We start from the raw sequence: 16,898 nt of genomic DNA on the forward strand, positions 1-16,898 counted from the left end.
AAATTTCAAAGCAGGGGCAGGATGAGGCAAGCTGATCAGATGGATTAAGCTGGCAAAATGGCCCCTGCGTCTGCTTTTTTATATTAGGAGACATCGAAAGAGATTGTATAGAATGTTCCTTTCCAAAAAAGGTTAAAGGTGGGCTGTTCAGTTCCTGAACAGTTACGCCCATCTCCAGAGCTACTGTGAGGAACCTTCCTAGCAGAGCAGAGGGAAAGCTCATGTGCACTGGGCAATCTATTGCTATGGGAGAGCAAGGGAAAGTTCACAGTGCCAGGCCTCTCTCTCCCTGGCATCCATGCAGAGAGATCCTCATGTGTTTTACAGATGGCTTCCAGCAACCTCCCGTCTTCTGCATCTCCAGCTCAGTGTAAGTGAAAAGATCTCAGCAGCTTCCTCCAGCCTGAACTTCACCTTAACATGAAGTGACATCTGACCTGCACTTACCACATGACTCACCTTCAACAGTCACATATGATCACCTACATCATAAAGCAGAGAAGTTCCCTGTTAAATCCTAGTGGAATCTTGGCTGGGACTTATCCAGAGGACTGACTGACATTATCCTACTGAATTTCTAATGTATTGACGACAGGACACTTGCCAAGTTCAATAAGACCTGTCCTCCTTCAAGGAATGGGTTCTGTCCAGGTGAATGATCAGGATGGTGACAAATACAAATCTACAAGAAAAGTATTTAAGGAATGCTTGAACAAAGTAAGAATGCTCGACACCAAGAGACAATATATAATCATTGCCCAGTTGTTTAAATGCAATCTGGTTGAAGAAAGCAGGATTAGGGATCTTGCTGGGTCAGTGAGGGTGGGGGTGGAGGGTATCTTTCTAGTGTGAATTAAAGGAGGGAAGGAACTGTTTAGGGAAGGATGATATCATCCCAGTGACTCAGGAGTCTGAGGCAGGAGGATTCCAAGTTCAAGGCCAGCCTCTGCAACTTTGTGAGGTCCTGTCTCAAAAACAGAAAAGGGCTAAAGATGTAGCACAATGGGAAACTCCTGGGTTCAATCCCCAATACTGCAAAAAATAAAAAAATAATAAAAAAAAAAAAACAGATAAACTTGGGTAGGTTAAAATTCTAAACAGTTAAAAGCAGACAGCAACTAATGGGTGAGACATTGTGATCACCAGTAGTTGGGCTCCATCAAGAGGGTATGAGAGGGGCTGGGGATGTGGCTCAAGTGGTAGCACGCTCACCTCGCATGCATGAGGTACTGGGTTCAATTCTCAGCACCACATAAAAATAAAATAAAGATATTGTATCCACCTAAAAACTAAAAAATAAATATAAAAAATAAATTAAAAGTGTTGTGGCCATCTACAACTAAAGATATTTTTAAAAAATAAAAATAAAAAGGTATGAGAGAAAAACTGACTGGCTGAACTGGAAAGTCCATGATTTGACATTGGTGGCTTTTGATTGGTGTAATTTCTAGCTAGAATTCAATTGGCGGTTTCTCATTGGTTAAATCACTGCCGGTCAATTGGTGGTTTCTGATTGGTGAAATCTCTAGCTAGCGATCAAGGCAGTTTCTGATTGGTTAAACTTTCCCCAGGCTCTGACCATCCCCTGGATTACCTTTCAGTTTGCTCATGTGGGAACCCAAGGCTCTGGAGCTGTCTCAACCTAGTGGCCTCCTGGTTTAATCAGGTTTGCACTGTTGTGACTGAAAGGCCTAAAACGAACAGTTTTAGAGGAGGAAAAATGTATTTGGCTCACAGTTTCAGAGGTTTCAGTTCATCATCCACTGATTCCGTAGCTCTGGGCCCAAAGTGAGGCAGGGCATCCTGGCAGAAGGTCATGGGAGGGAAAGCAGCACCAGATACAGCAACTAGGAAACAGAGAGAGAGAGAGAGAGAGAGAGAGAGAGAGAGAGAGAGAGAGAGAGAGAGCTCCCCTCACCAAGGACAAAATGGAAATCCCAAAGGCATGCACCCAGTGACCTACCTCCTGCAGCCACACCTCTTCTGCCTACAGTTACCACCCTGTTCAGTAGAGCCATCCTCTGTCAGGCTACATCTCTGATAATCTAATCATTTCACTTCTGAATGTTCCTGTATTGTCTCACACGTGAACTTTTGGGGGACACGGCGTCACTAAACTATAGCACCTTCCAATTCTTTCTTCTTAGCAATGGGCTGAGTTGGTAGTCAACACGTATAAGCATGTAAGTTAAACTGCTAGGGACCAGAGCATGCACCAAACTCAACGGTGAATTGCCCCCCGCGGGCACATTCACTTTAAGATCTGTCAACCAAACCTGTTGTCTTTTATCAGAGCAGGTCATGGTCGCAGTTGATAATGTCTCTGTATGAACAGAGAGAGATTCCCAAACTGGGGTGACGGGTGCTGTAAATGAGAACTATTTTTAAACTTATGACCTGGGGGTGGGAGAGCAGGGGCCAGTCCTCAACGAGTGGAGACAAGTTGACTGCTGTGAATGCTTCTGCGCTTGACATCCTGGTTTTGCTTTCCCTCCAGCACGGGGTAGTTGTTAAAAATAGAAGGCAGAACAGGCTCTTCCTGCTCCTAGATCATGTCCTTTGCATACACATATTAATGCATTCAATGCTTCCTCCTTCTCTCAAGATTCAGAAATTCCATCCACTCAGGGACTAGCATCTAAAGACTCCAAGCCTTGCTGCTCTTCTCCACAAGAGACCTGACCTGCCGCGGCCAAGCCCAACAGCTCGCCTCAGTGACAGGCCTGCTGGGCTGCGCTCAGGCCATCTCTCACCGGAACTGCAGACCCCAGCACTTTCAAACCAGCTGCCACCGGATCACCGCCAGTGCTCACCTCCGGCCCAGTGCGCAACCCTGCGCACCCTGATCGCTGCCCAAGACCCTTCTCTGCTTGGATCTCAGTCCATGAGCGGACTGGGAATTCTTCCACTTGTGTCCTGGGCACCACAACTAGAGAAGGGACTGTGAGATAGTTTTTGAAAGAATAGGAAGATCTGAGGTCTGCTCCCAGCTGTGGCCTTAGCCTCTCTCCCCTTTCACATGCAACTGGCCACCGGGAAACCTTCTCCATCTGCCTGTCCTATCCTCTGCCACCAACCTGGCCCAGTGCAGGCCTCTTTATTTCTTGCTTGGGATGCACAAGGCATCCTCACTCTCTCCCTCCCCAGGCACCCAGGCCATCCTTCTAAAACTAAGATCTGATCTCATTTAAAATCTTTCCATGCCTCTCCTTGCACCTGGACCTTGAAGTGTGTGTGTGTGTGTGTGTGTGTGTGTGTGTGTTCACCCTAAGACTCTTCAAACACTTTCCAGGTTCTGACTTTGATGGGTACACAAGGTATTCAGGGAAGTATTCACCAAACTCCAATTTACCCCTCAAAACCCCCCTCAAAAGTAAAGGCTTTGGGGGATTTTCCTCAGGCTAACTCCACTACGCTCTTCACAGAAACACTTAATTCCTTCCATGGCCCCATAGTCCTTGTGTTTTCTCAGTTATTAGAACTTATCACCTTATATTGTCAGTTTGCCCCACATGTCTTCTTCACTAGATCTCAGATGTCCCAAACATATTGCTACTCCAGGTGCCCAGCATCCAGTCCCCAGGGCCAGGCACAAAGTGTGCCTGGGTGTGCATTTGGAAGTATGTCAAAGAGGTGTTTAAAGGAGCCCCTGATAATAAGAACTAACACTAACTGAGCACTTATTATATCCCCAGCACTAGTCTATGTACTTTATAAGTATTGATTGGTTGCTTATCATCATCATAAGACATTTAACTATTAATCTCTTTTTATATATGGAAATTGAGACACTGACAGTTTAAGTAATCTACCCAAGCTCACAAAGATAGGAAGCAGGAGAACTAATTTCAATTTCAGGCCATCTATCTCCAGAGCCTACCCTCTCGATTTTCACATGGATCTCTGGATGGCCTCCAGGACATATCAGTGCTTCCTCTCAAAATTTGCCCCATACGTGCCCATATTCAGCCACCTTCTGGAATTCCCTCCCACCATCCCAGGCCCCAGTCCCATCCTGGACTAGAAAAATACTAATTCTTCAATAACTACAAGATCAGAATTCCTCCAAGGGGTGAAAGTGAGGGGTGGGTGGGTTTAACGGACTCTGTAAACAAGCAGTTTGGTGTATATGTTTAAATATCAAATAGAACTTACATAAAGTAAAACCACGCTTTTTAATGTACATTCCAATGAGTTGGGCTTTGGTTTTGATGCTGGGGATTGAACCCTGCAGTGCTCTATCACCGAGCCACATCCCTTTTTATTTTTCAGTTTGAGGCAGGGCCTTGTTCAATTTTCAAGGTTGGCTTTGAATTTGCTATCCTCCTGCCTCAGCCTCCTGAGTCGCTGGGGTTGCAGCCATGTGCCACTGCATTTGGCTCCAAGGAGCTTTGACAAACACGTACAGTATAGTCACAATCAAGTCACAGCTCGATTACACCTTTCCCTAAAATCCTCTTGGGCTCCTTTGTAGTCAACCCCACCTCCGGTCTATTGATTCTCTGTTTTTTCGCCTTTTATGTCTGCAACTGTTTTGAGTCTGACATCTCTTGCCTAGCACTGTGGGTTTGAGATTCATCCATGTGCCTACATGTATTTGTTCCTTTTAATATTGAATATGGATGTCCCATGATAGGCTTTATATATTCACCAGTTAAAGTCTATTTGATTACTTTCAATTTGGGGGCAATTATGAATCAAGTCACTATATGATATTATATAATATTCATATACAGGCTGTGCATTAACCTTTTTGTTATTCATTTTTTATTTATTTATGTTTTTGTTCATTGTTCATTTGCTGAAGAGTGGCATTGCTAGATCATGCAGTAGGTAAACACTTGGCTCTTTAACGGCTTCTGAACTCCAGAGCAGCTGTGCACTTGCACTAGCAATGGCTAAGGTCTCCATACCTCTCCAGCTTGCTATCACCAAGTGCTTCGTCTCAGTCCACCTACTAGGTGGAGTGGAATGTCACTGTGGCCTTAATTTGTACTTCTCCTGTGACTTACAATGAGCATTTTTCAATGTTTTTATTTGTTGTTCATCTATCTTCTTCAGCAAAGGGTCTTTTCAAATATTTTGCCCATTTTGTATTAGGTTGATTGTTATTGTTCAGTTTTGTTTATTTGCTTGTTTTGGTACCAGGGATTTATCCCAGGAGTGCTTAACGGCTGAGTCACATCCTCAGCCCTTTTTAATTTTTTTTTTTTTATTTTGAGTCAGGGTCTTTTTAGTTTATTTATTTTTTTATTATTATTTTTACGCAGTGCTGAGAATAGAACCTAGTGCCTCATACATGCTAGGTGAGCACGCTACCACTTGAGCCACATCCCCAGCCCGAGTCAGGGTCTTGCTAAGTTGATTAGGGCCTCACCAAGTTGCTGAGGTTGGCTTTGAACTTGGGATTCTCCTTCCTCAGGCTCCTGAGCTCCTGGGATGATAGGTGTACGCCACCATGCCTGGCTGTTAGTGTCAAGTTTTGAGAAGTCTCTATATTGTGGACATTAAGTCTTGTTTTGCTAATCTTTCCATCCAGTCTATAGCTTATATTTTGACCAGGGGAAATTTTTAATTTTGATGAAGTTTATTAATTTTTTAAAAATTTTATGGAGCATACTTTTCCTGTTCTAAGAAATCTTTGCACAACCCAAAGTCATCAGGTTTTCTCTTATTTTGTCTTTCTCAAGATTTTTATAGTTCACTGCTCCTTCTCACTGCCAAGTGCAATGGCAGAGGCTGTGGACCAGGACCCTGTGGGCAATACTTGCCCAGCACAAGCCCCAAAGATGCACCCTATCCCCATTTTCAATCAGTTGGGAGAGGATTATGGGGAGAAGGGAACAGCAGAAAGTGGTATTTAAATACAAGACTGAAGTCCTAGCCTCATCTCCTAGGCGACCACCTTTGAAAAAACTCTGAGAATTGGACTGTGTAGAAAACCACCCAGGTCTCAGACTGGCCTCTGAGCAGCATGAGGTTCATCAGACCAGAATGCACTACACAGGTTCAAAAATGAAATTCATATTCCAATCACAGCCCACAAAAGTGGGCCAGGGTTTAGGTGTGTTCTACACCTAAACAGATTGCTTGTCTGCTAAGATAGAAGGTTCAACTGAAGTCTCCTAATACACAGATTCGAAACTACAATCCAGAGTTACTCTAAATAGGAAGAACCAGGAAAATCTCACCCTGGTCGAGAGAAAAAAAAAAAAAAAAAAAGCACTAACTCCCAAATGACAGAAATGTTGAGATTATCTGATAAAGACTTTAAAATCACTATCATAAAAATTCTCCTTAAAGCAATTATAAATACATTCTTGGAAGAAATGGAAAACTAGAAAATCTTAGCAAAGAAATAAATTATATATATATATATATATATATATATATAAAAAGTCAAAAGACAAATTCTAGAACTGAAAAGAACAATATCCAAGGTAACAAAAACCTACCAAATGGGCTCAACAAGCAGAATAAAGATTTGAGGAAGGCATCTGAAAACTCATAGATCAGTGCAAATTGTCTAATCTGAATGTCAGGGAGGATATAAGTTGACAAAAATGAACATTGCCTCAGAGACACGTGGCAGAAGGACAGAAGGTGTCATGCCATGTCACTGGGATCCCAGAAAGGGAGAAAGAAGTGCAGGGCTGAAAAATATTTGAAGAAATCACGTCTGAAAACTGCCCAAATTTGTTGAAGACAGAAGGATTTAAGAAACTTAGCAAAGGCCAAAAAGGATAAATCCAAAGACATTCTCACTGAGACACATCATCATCACACTGCTGAAAAACAAAGACCAACCACAAACAACAAAATGTGGAGTCAGACACAACATGCATGAAGCTTGATATTGAATTTTTATATAGAAACTAGATTGATATTAGCTCCAGGAAGAGTAGGTGGTTTTATTTTTATGAGAACTTTTAAAAGTATTTAATTGTAGGAAACAATTAAATAAAATTTCCCAGGTTCTCCTCTGTCCAGACCTGTCGCCTTCACGGTCAGGAGTCTCCTTTATCACAGGTGTTGTTCCCATTAAGCCACCTGCATGCAAATCTGTCTTTGAATGCATTTCCAGGTGACCTGATACAGGTATGTGCCATTGGCATAGTGGCAGGGAAAGAGGACCCTGGTTTGCTCTTTCAGATGGTAGTGTGGTGAGACCAACAGTGGTGAGCTGGCTGGTGGATATTATTATTAAATGTACTACCATTTTATACTTTATTTTAAATAGTTTGGTTTAGATTATGTGTGTACATATACATATGCTCTTTTTTTCATTTTTTCTTTCTTTCTTTTTTCTTTAAAACAGGGTCTCCCTCTTTCTTTGAAACAGGGTCTCAGAGTCCTTGCTAAATTGCTGAGGCTGGCCTCAAACTGGAGAACCCCCTGCCTCAGCCTCCTGCATCGCTGGGATTAAAGGCAAATGCCACTGCACTTGGAGTCTCACTATGTTGCACAAGCTGACCCAACTCCTGGGGGGGAGGGATCCTCCTGCCTCAACCTCCTGAGTAGTGGTCCTAGCTAAAAAATATTTGAAGAAATCACGTCTGAAAACTGGCCAGCTTTGGTTTTAGATATTTAAACATACAATGGGTCTTCATTTGAATTCTTGTGCCAGATCCCACGAATGTTTGGAATGGTCTTACTCTTCTCTCCTTGTTTCTATTACCATTTCTAGTTTCTGCTGTAGATGAACACTATTGGCTTTATTATATAATCTTGCATCTGGGAAACAGGCTATACCATCTATTTAGTTCTATTCCTTTGCCTGATGGTGTTTGGGTTTATTGCTGTTATTGTTCTAATACTTGCAATAACTACAGTAATAACTGTTTGATTTTTCCTTTCCATCCCCATATCTCTTATACTCTTCTCTCCTCTTATGATGTTGACCAAATTACACAGCTCCGTGTTAAGCGTTAGTGGCAGCTAATGCTTCTTGACCCCATCATAAGCTGATCACCATCCTGATGATCTTTATGGAAAAGTGCCTAAACTTCCCAATAGCATGATTCTATTATGGGATTTGGGGTACACAATCTTTATCTGAAAAAGAAGTTTCTTCCTTTTTTTTAAGTAGTTATTCTTTTACTTATTCTAGCTAATTATTATACATGACAGTAGAATGCCTTTTGATATATTGTACACAAATGGAGCACAATTTCTCCTTCCTCTGTACAGGGTGCTGAGTCACACCAGTAGTGTAAATTGTCTGTTTTTTTTTTTTTTAAATTTTGTTTTCTGAGCATTTCTAAAATAAATAGGTATTGAACAAAAGCTCTTTCTTCACCTTTTTAGATACTCCTAATTTTTCTTCCTTTGATCATTAATATGGTAAATGGGTGTGATAGATGTTTTTTAATATGCAGTCATCTTTGTATTTCTTATATAAAGCCTGATTGCGTACAAGATACACACACATTTTTTGAATATATATGTGTATGGTGTATGTGTATACATATACACAAACACATATATATGGCCAGTTTTATTTAGGATTTTATATCTATGAAAATAAGTGAATGAGCTTACAGTTGCCTGATCAAGATTTCACTACCTTCCTAAACTATGTGGAAATAAACAAAGACTGAACAGATGAGAACAGGCAAAAGCTACTTGTTCAAAGCTGTGACAGCAATGTCCACCACCACATGCAGTTTGGAAGAGACTCAAGGCAGGCAGCATGGAACAGACGTATAGTGGAAAGAAGGTGTTATGGTTTGGATATGAGGTGTCCCGAAAAAGTTTCTGTTAGTGCAGGAACAGAGGTAAAATGGATTGTGAGAGCTCTAATCTAATCAGTTCATCCTTGCTTGAGTGGACTGGATGGTAACTGTAGATGGGTGAGGTGTCACTGGAGGAGGTGGGTCATTGCAGGTGTGCCCTAAAAGGGTGCATTTTCCCTATGGCCCCTTCCCCATGCCCCTTTCTGCTTCTTGACCCCATCATGAGCTGAGTAGCTTTCCTCTGCTGGGCCCTTCCCCCATGATGTGCTGCATTATCTTGGACCCAACGCAATGGAGTTGGCTGTCTTTGGACTGAAGCCTCTGAAACTGTGAGCCCCAAATAAACTCCCTCCTCTAAGTTGTTCTTGTTAGGTAGTTTAGTCACAGCGATAAAAACTAACTAAAACAGAAGGCAAGGCTTTGGGTGGGCCCTGGCTGGAGGCTGTTGGCCCGGGGACACAGTGGTTGGTCTAGTAGACGGCACCCCATGCAATGGCTAGGGTGCACATTTAGCTTTTCCTAGTTGATCTTAAGTTGGAAGCAGGGACAAAAATTAGGGAATCTGTCAATTTTTAATCAAGTCCTAGTTATTGTTGGCTAGAGATAGTGGCTTGACTTCCTCAAATTCTGGTTTAGAGATGGCAGCCTGATTTCCTAAGCTGGTAATAGGTTAGCTTCCTGCCTAGTTGCTGAAATGGTGGGTCAGAGTTTTATTTTTATATGCCATCAGGCTGTTATCTGATTATTTAGTGATTCTCAACTGAGTCAGCCAATTTTGAGTCTTTTTCAGTTTTCTGGAATATCTTATAAAAAATAGAATCCTCCCTGAAAATTTTGTAAAATTTCCCTTAAAAATTGCCTGAGCAAAATCCTGGGAGGAGGGGATATTTTATTCCTTTTTTGAGTTTTTTAAATAGTCATTATTCTATTTTTTCTTCCATCAATTGTTGTCTTTTATGTTTTTCCAGAAATACATCTGGTTCTTCTAAATTGTCACATTTATCAAAGAACAGTCATTGCAGCATTTTATAGTGCTTTTAATCTCCAGGTCCATAGTTATTTTCCTTTTTATTATATTATGTATATTCATGTATTTTTCTTTCTTTTCTTGACCAATCTTGCCAGAACTCTTGCTTCTCAATGATTTCTCCAACAGTCAAGCATGCTTTGTTTGTGCTTTGTGTTAGTTTATTAGCATCTAATTCCATTAATTTCTGTCTTTATTATTTCCTTCTTTCTTGTTTTAGTTTGCATTGTTGCTATATAGTTTTTAAATCTCTTGGCATAATTGCTTAACTCATTTGTTTCCAATTTCATTTTTTTTTCTTTTTAAATACGTGTTTAACATTATGGATTTCTCTCTAAGTTCTGCTTCGATTTGGCCCCTTATGTTTTGGCACACAGGTCGGGTAGCCCTTGATGTAGTGCATTCTGCCCACTCTACCAGGCCTGAATGAGGGGTGGTCAAAGGCTCTCTACAGAGGGGAAGAGAGGCTGTTTTTTGTACAAAGGGACCTTCCACTCACTCTTCACCAGCCGAAGGGTGCTATTGCCCAGAGCAGGTGTCTCTTTCTGATTCAGAGATACCTCGTTGGGCAGTGAGAAGCCCAATGGGCAGTTACTGCTAGGCCCTACCTATTTTTTTAAAAATATATATGTATGTATGTATGTGTGTGTGTGTGTGTGTGTGTGTGTGTGTATATATATATATATATATATATATATATATATATATATTAACCCAAGAGCAATTTAGTAGCATTTTATTCAGTTTCCACATATCTGGAGTTTGGACTCAATAATATACTAGAGTAGGTGGGAGAAAATGGACTCATGAAAGTGAATAGACTCTGTGGGCTCTTGATAGGTAAAAAGTAGTCGCAGAAATTAATGCAGAAAAGATAAGCTACTTAGGAAATGATGCGTAGATAGGATCACTATTAGAGAAAACGCTGAATTTGCTATCCAAAGATGGATGTCTGTAAAAGAAAGACACTGGAATCTAACTGAAGGCAACATAGGAGGCCATCATGGAGTGGTAGGTGGGGAGAGATTTCTTCCATGAGGCAGAAAACATATAAACCATATCCCCGCAAACTTTTGATGAATCTGACTGTATCAAAATTAATTTTTGTCAGCAAAGTTAGCCATAGTTAACAGAATGGGAGAAGATATTTCCACTGTTTTACTAGAACAGTACAAATGTAAATATATAAATGTAAATATATTGGCCTCAAAACAGTGTTGAGTGAGAAAAGTAAGGAACAATACTAATATCACATACCATTACTAGAAATTAGATACACACAATCATACAGAACAAATCTATGTGTTGTACAAGAATAAATGCTTGTAAGTCACAAAGTAAACACATTAAATAGATGCCAAGGGGAGTAGGAGACAGAGATAAGGGACTAATAAAGAGGGAGAAGTATGCCTCAGTTCAGGGTGGGTGGTGTAAAGCCATCTTTAATCCATACCTGAGTAACTCAGTTCTGTGTCTAGCTATTCCTGTCTTTTATGGCTTAGATATGAGGTGTTTCCCAAACGCTCACATATGAGCTAATGCAAGAATGTTCAGAGGGAAGATGATTAGATTTTGAGAGGTGTAACCTAATTGGTGGATTAATCCACTGATATGGATTAACTGGGTGGTAATTGTAGGCAGATAGGCTATGGCAGGAGGAGGTGGGTCATTGGGGACATACCTTTGGGGCTTGTATTTTGTCCCTGGTGAGCAGAAAGCTGTCTGCTTCCTGTTTGTCATGTCCTAAGCTGCTTTCCTCCTCCATGCTTTTCCGCCATGATATTCTGCCTCACTTTGGCCCCGAACAATGGAATCAACCATCTATTGACTGATACCTCTGAAACCGAGGGCCCCAAATAAACTTTTTCTCCTCCACATTGTTCTTGTCAGGTCTTTTGGTGACAATGAACAGAAAGCTGACATGCCAGCTATTGAATTATGTTAGCTACTTTCTACCACAACTGCCTGGAAAATCCATGTAATGTTGTGCAACCCAGCCTAAGTTTGTTCAATAAGAAAAAGCTTTCAACTCACCAGAACTTCCTTCTTACTAACAATAAAATGGTTGAGCAAAAGGCCAAACTGAATATTCAAAATGAGAAAGGAGTCATCTGTCTAATTTTCTTTTACAGGCCATTCTACCCTAATAAAGAATGGAGTGAACAATTGGTTGTATCTGAGGTTTTAATTAGACCAAATTTAATATGCTTACTAGCCCTTTGCCTGCCAAGCACTGCAAAAATCACTGCTGCCGATTTTACAAGAATTTAATACATGGGAAGACAAGTTGGCTGGGATTAAATAGGAGATTATCTTGCTAAGTGAGAATGGAAAAAAAAATTCAGGAGAATTACAACCTTATTGGAAGGGGTGGAAGAAAGGAGGGATGGGTGGGCAAGGATAAGGATGGGCGAGCAGCCAACACTGGAAATGAGGCTCAGAAATGCAGGGTAATTTAGTCAGGGGCAGGTCCAGGTTTTGTGAGGCCTGATATTCACCCATTTGGTAGAAAAAGGGGAAAGGATTAGGAAAAGCCTATAAGAAATGAATACAAAATCAGTTATGATTATGAATATTTATTTTGATGAAGAAGTCACAATAAATCACAAATTTTGAAAACTGATAGATAAGTTAAACATGACAAAAATCTAGAAAAATCTAGCATCTCTTGTTGACCTGCCTACCCATCTCTATAATACATATTTTCTATATTTTTTGGTTGCATAATATTATAGACTCTTTCTAAGACAATCATTTTGAAATATTTTGTACATGAAAAGATAAAGATAAATCTATCTTTACCCTACTATGAATGATTAAAATTTCTTTTTTTATTATTAATCATTATATAATTAAACATGAGACTTTACACACTGATATACTCAATTTTGTATGAGTGCCGCAGGGTCATGCCCTGTAACTGTAACTTCTGACAAAATCTATTTCCCATTGTTATGGTTTAGATATGAAGGGTCTCCCAGAAGCTCATGCGAGACAATGCAAGAATGTTCAGAGGTAAAATGATACATTATCAGATATGTGACTTAATCGGTGGGGTTAATCCACCCATATGGATTAACCAGGTGGTAGCTATAGGCAGGTGAGTGTGGCTGGAGGAAGTAGGTCACTGGGGGCATGCCTTTTGAGTTTATATTCTGTCCTACAAGAGCAAAGCTCTCTCTGCTTCCTGGTTGCCATGTCCTGAGCTGCTTTCTTCCGCCACGCCCTTCCACCATGCTATGCCACCTCACCTTGGGCCCAGAGCTATGGAGTCAGCCAGCCATGAACCGATCCTCTGAAACTGTGAGCCAAAATAAACTTTTCCTCCGCTAAGTTGTTCTTGCCAGGTATATTGGTCACAGTGGTTCAAAAGCTGACTAAAACACTCATGCTTCTGTCAAAAAGGAAAAAACATAAATGATTCATTTTTAATTTGTAGCATTATTAGGTCAATTCTTGATAGGAAAGAACTGTTTGGACCAGATGTTACCGATAATTACAACCCCTGCTTACAAGATGACACAACTGGTGACTGGAAGAATGTTCTATGGTCAACCTCCGTCTCTACACATTTCAAGCCTTGCCTCTCTTCTATTGGCACATCTAGGCTAGATGCCACAGGACATACCTTTTCTTTCTTTTTTCTTTTTCTTTCTTTCTTTCTTTCTTTTTTTTTTTTTTTTGAGTGAAAGGAGGAGTTTATTTGAGAGTTTACCTCAAGAAACACTGGTAAGAGAGTTGAAACATGAGAAAGGGAAGAAAAAGAAGTCAATAAAGGCTGCATTATTGATCAAGTTACCCCTGTGGGCAATCAGTTGGAAAAACTAAACAAACAGCACAAGGATTTTCAAAACCAATCAGATTCTCACAGTAGTAGTTCCTGGTATTTAGTTTCCGACTCTCTGAGCTGGTTGTTAGAACTTGCAATAAGCTTTTACCCTGAAATCTCATCCTCACAGGACATATTGGAATATAACCTCTGGCCTGCAGCTTCCTGCCACCAACCAGGTGCAGTCAGCCCAGGATGCACTGACAACAACTTATATGGGTGTGACACAAGACATGACTAGAGCCCGATAAGCCCAAAGGAAAGGACATTTCCTAGTTCATATTCCTTTAGGTGAACCCCAAAAGTGCAGAGAGCTGCTCCAGGCCAAGTACATGAAGGAAAGTCCAGGCGACCACTGTGCAGTGAAAATATTGCATGTGTTTCTGCAAATGTCCAGGGAGCACAACACTGGACTCCTGCCTGAGCAAGGAAGGTCCCTGAAGCTGCAGCTTTTCACCTACATAGGAAATCCACCTCCGACCCCGTGGGGCTGCACAGTAGATAATGAAGCCCATCTGGGGCCCATAAGAGAAATCCAGACTCCAACGCCCTACCCTGAGGTTCTGCTTCCTCAGTGGAAAGGGAAGTGATGGGAAGCGGGTGGGGTAAGGTGAGCGGGGAGATGGCAGGGAGGAGAGAACAGAGGGATCTAACTGGGCCCTCTAACATCATTATCTTCAGGTTACCTGGTCTGGGCAACCACCTTTTAAAGTCTCCTGTGGTCCTGAGAAATGACAGCCACGCTCACCTTTTCCAAGTTGTAATCATTCCCTTTAAGACCACCAACATACCCCACCTGCTTCTCCCTCTGGGTACCTGTTCTGACCACTTTGAAATAAGGAGCTCAAGTGCACACAAAGCCTTGTTCGCCTGTGAATTACTACCCTGAGGGCAAACATGAACTCAAGGGCAGAACCTAGCCATTGGATCTGGGTTTGGTCACTGGGAAGTTGGAAATCTTTGGTCTTCTCCCTGAATTCTAGAATGGAGGTGATTCTATTTCCACCCATCTCCCAGACGCACAGTTCAGAAGAATGATGAAATCCATGCAATGCACTTGGAGTTTGTGGGAAGCTCCTTAAATCTGAAGGATTTAAAAAACTAAAAAACAAGCCTTTATTTCTGCATTGCTGGAGACGATTTTCATAACCGCGACCCTAACATTTTAACTATCAAATACCAACTAAATAATATTCTTAAGACAATTTCAAGCCTTGTCATTAAATCTGTCTCTGTTTGACACCTCTGCTCCTAAGTGCCCAGGACTCCATGCACATTCCTCTCCTGTGCCTTGCTGTCGTGTGCCATTCTGGCAAGTCATTCAACCTCTCAACTTCTCTGAGCTTCCGTTGCCTGGGCTGCCAAACGAGGAGGGATCATAATTAGCTGATAAAATGGTTAGGACCTTGACCTTGAGCATGCTGCAAGGGCTGTACCACTGAACTACATGAGCCACATCCCCAACCCCTAAAATGGTGTTTGTCAAGTACTTAGTGCAACCTAGTCCTTTGCTTAATAAATCATAGTTATTTTCACTATATTATTATTAGTGATTTCAGAAAGAATAAAAACATGCAAATGAGAAGAGGAGATCCTAGAGATGTTGTGGCTTCAGAGGAAGGACCTTCTCAAACACTAGCCATAAACAGGAAGATTGGTAAAGATCTTTTAGAAAGTAATTTGATAGTGTTTATCAAAATTTAATATGTACGTACCTAATTTCTAGGGACTTGCATACTAAGCTAAACTCATTTGATTAGGCAATAACTGCCAGGTTTTAATAAAATTCAGTTGACTCCAGTGAATAGAGGTAAAGGCTCCAAACTTCATGTTAAGAGCCGCACACCTCAACTGTAGATTTCTGATTAGGATACTTCAAATGCTGACCCACTGTCCCTAGGGTGACAACAAGATAAGCTGTTTAGACTCTCTGCTAACACTCATGACAGATATGGCCAGTTCACCCTTTGGATTCATGCTGCCTCTTTCTAATTATGTCTTTGTAGGGCAGGAAAAATCCCTTTCTTTCTTTGTTTTTAGGGTTTCAGCTGGGACTCTGTAACAAAAGACAGGTTAACAAGACAAAAGAAGTTTATTGACATGTGTCTTATATGCATGGGAGACACTCAAGGAGCTGTAACCCAGACAGCTGGAATTGGGGCTTCTGTCACATCCTTTAAAAACAGCATCAATACATTTCAGAGAAGTAACAAGACAAGGAAAAGGCCTTGGGTTTCTAGGGTGGGAAATTATAGGATGATAACTCTAAGGAGGACTAGGAAGATTGGAGCCGGTAGGGGAAGTTTGTGGTGCAGTTTGCCATCTCTGGGCTGGTAAGGACAGACATTGGTGGTTAACTTCTGCACAAGTTTATGTCCCGCTTTTAGGAAAACAGGGAGAGCAGAGAGCTTTCCTTGTATTTGCTTTTTCCAAATTGCCTTTGGCCTAAATAATCCTTATGCCACATTTTGGGTGGCAAATTCCGCTCCCCTTTACCTTTCTGAACTGCTCATCCTGGAAAACTAAAACATTTCTTAGACTCTCTTAAATGGCTCTAAGATTTGGGACAAGAATCAGGTTCCACCAAAGGCAAGTCAGATGAATTGCAAAATATCACCCTTTCATTGATAAAGGCTAAGCTGAAGAATATACTTAGCATGAGGTCCCGATGGCCTGCAACTGAAGCCCAGGATCTGGCCAGGTTACTGCCAGACCAGGGCGACACAGAACAGGTAGTGGCCTTGCCCTAGTGGGGGCAAGGGAGGGATGACCTGGTAACACTTAAGGGATGTAGAAGCAGAGGAGATTTGTGTCTCTTGCAGATAGCTCACTCTCCTGAGCTGAACACACCCTTTATTGTTTCCAAATTCGCCAACCAGGTTAAGCCACCTCCTTTCACTCCTAGCCACCACAGAAAGTGAGAGGGAGAGAGAGGTCACAGGTGGCACAACTTCACACGGAAAATCATCAAGAGGGTGAGAAGGGCAGGGAGTCCGATGTCTAGGGTCAAAGAGAACTGTCATGGCTTCTTCCATAAACTACTGTTTAAAATTAATTTTCTATAATGATACCATATTGATGTGCAATTGGTACAGTTACATAAGAAAGAAAGCAATGTGTGGAAGGAAAAGTCATATGAATTTTACTTCTGTGTAGGATGGAGTAACCTATAGCAGATCAAAGCTTCTGCCAAGAAAAACTGGAAAAACTAGGTACAATTTTGGGGGAAAGAACTTTCAAAAGCATCGTCAGACTGGATGAAGCAAGAGGACTGGGAGGGGTTGACTCTGGAGCAGTGAGAACTGCA

This window comes from Callospermophilus lateralis, chromosome 8 (genome assembly GCF_048772815.1).
Source record: "Callospermophilus lateralis isolate mCalLat2 chromosome 8, mCalLat2.hap1, whole genome shotgun sequence".
Taxonomy (NCBI): Eukaryota; Metazoa; Chordata; class Mammalia; order Rodentia; family Sciuridae; genus Callospermophilus; species Callospermophilus lateralis.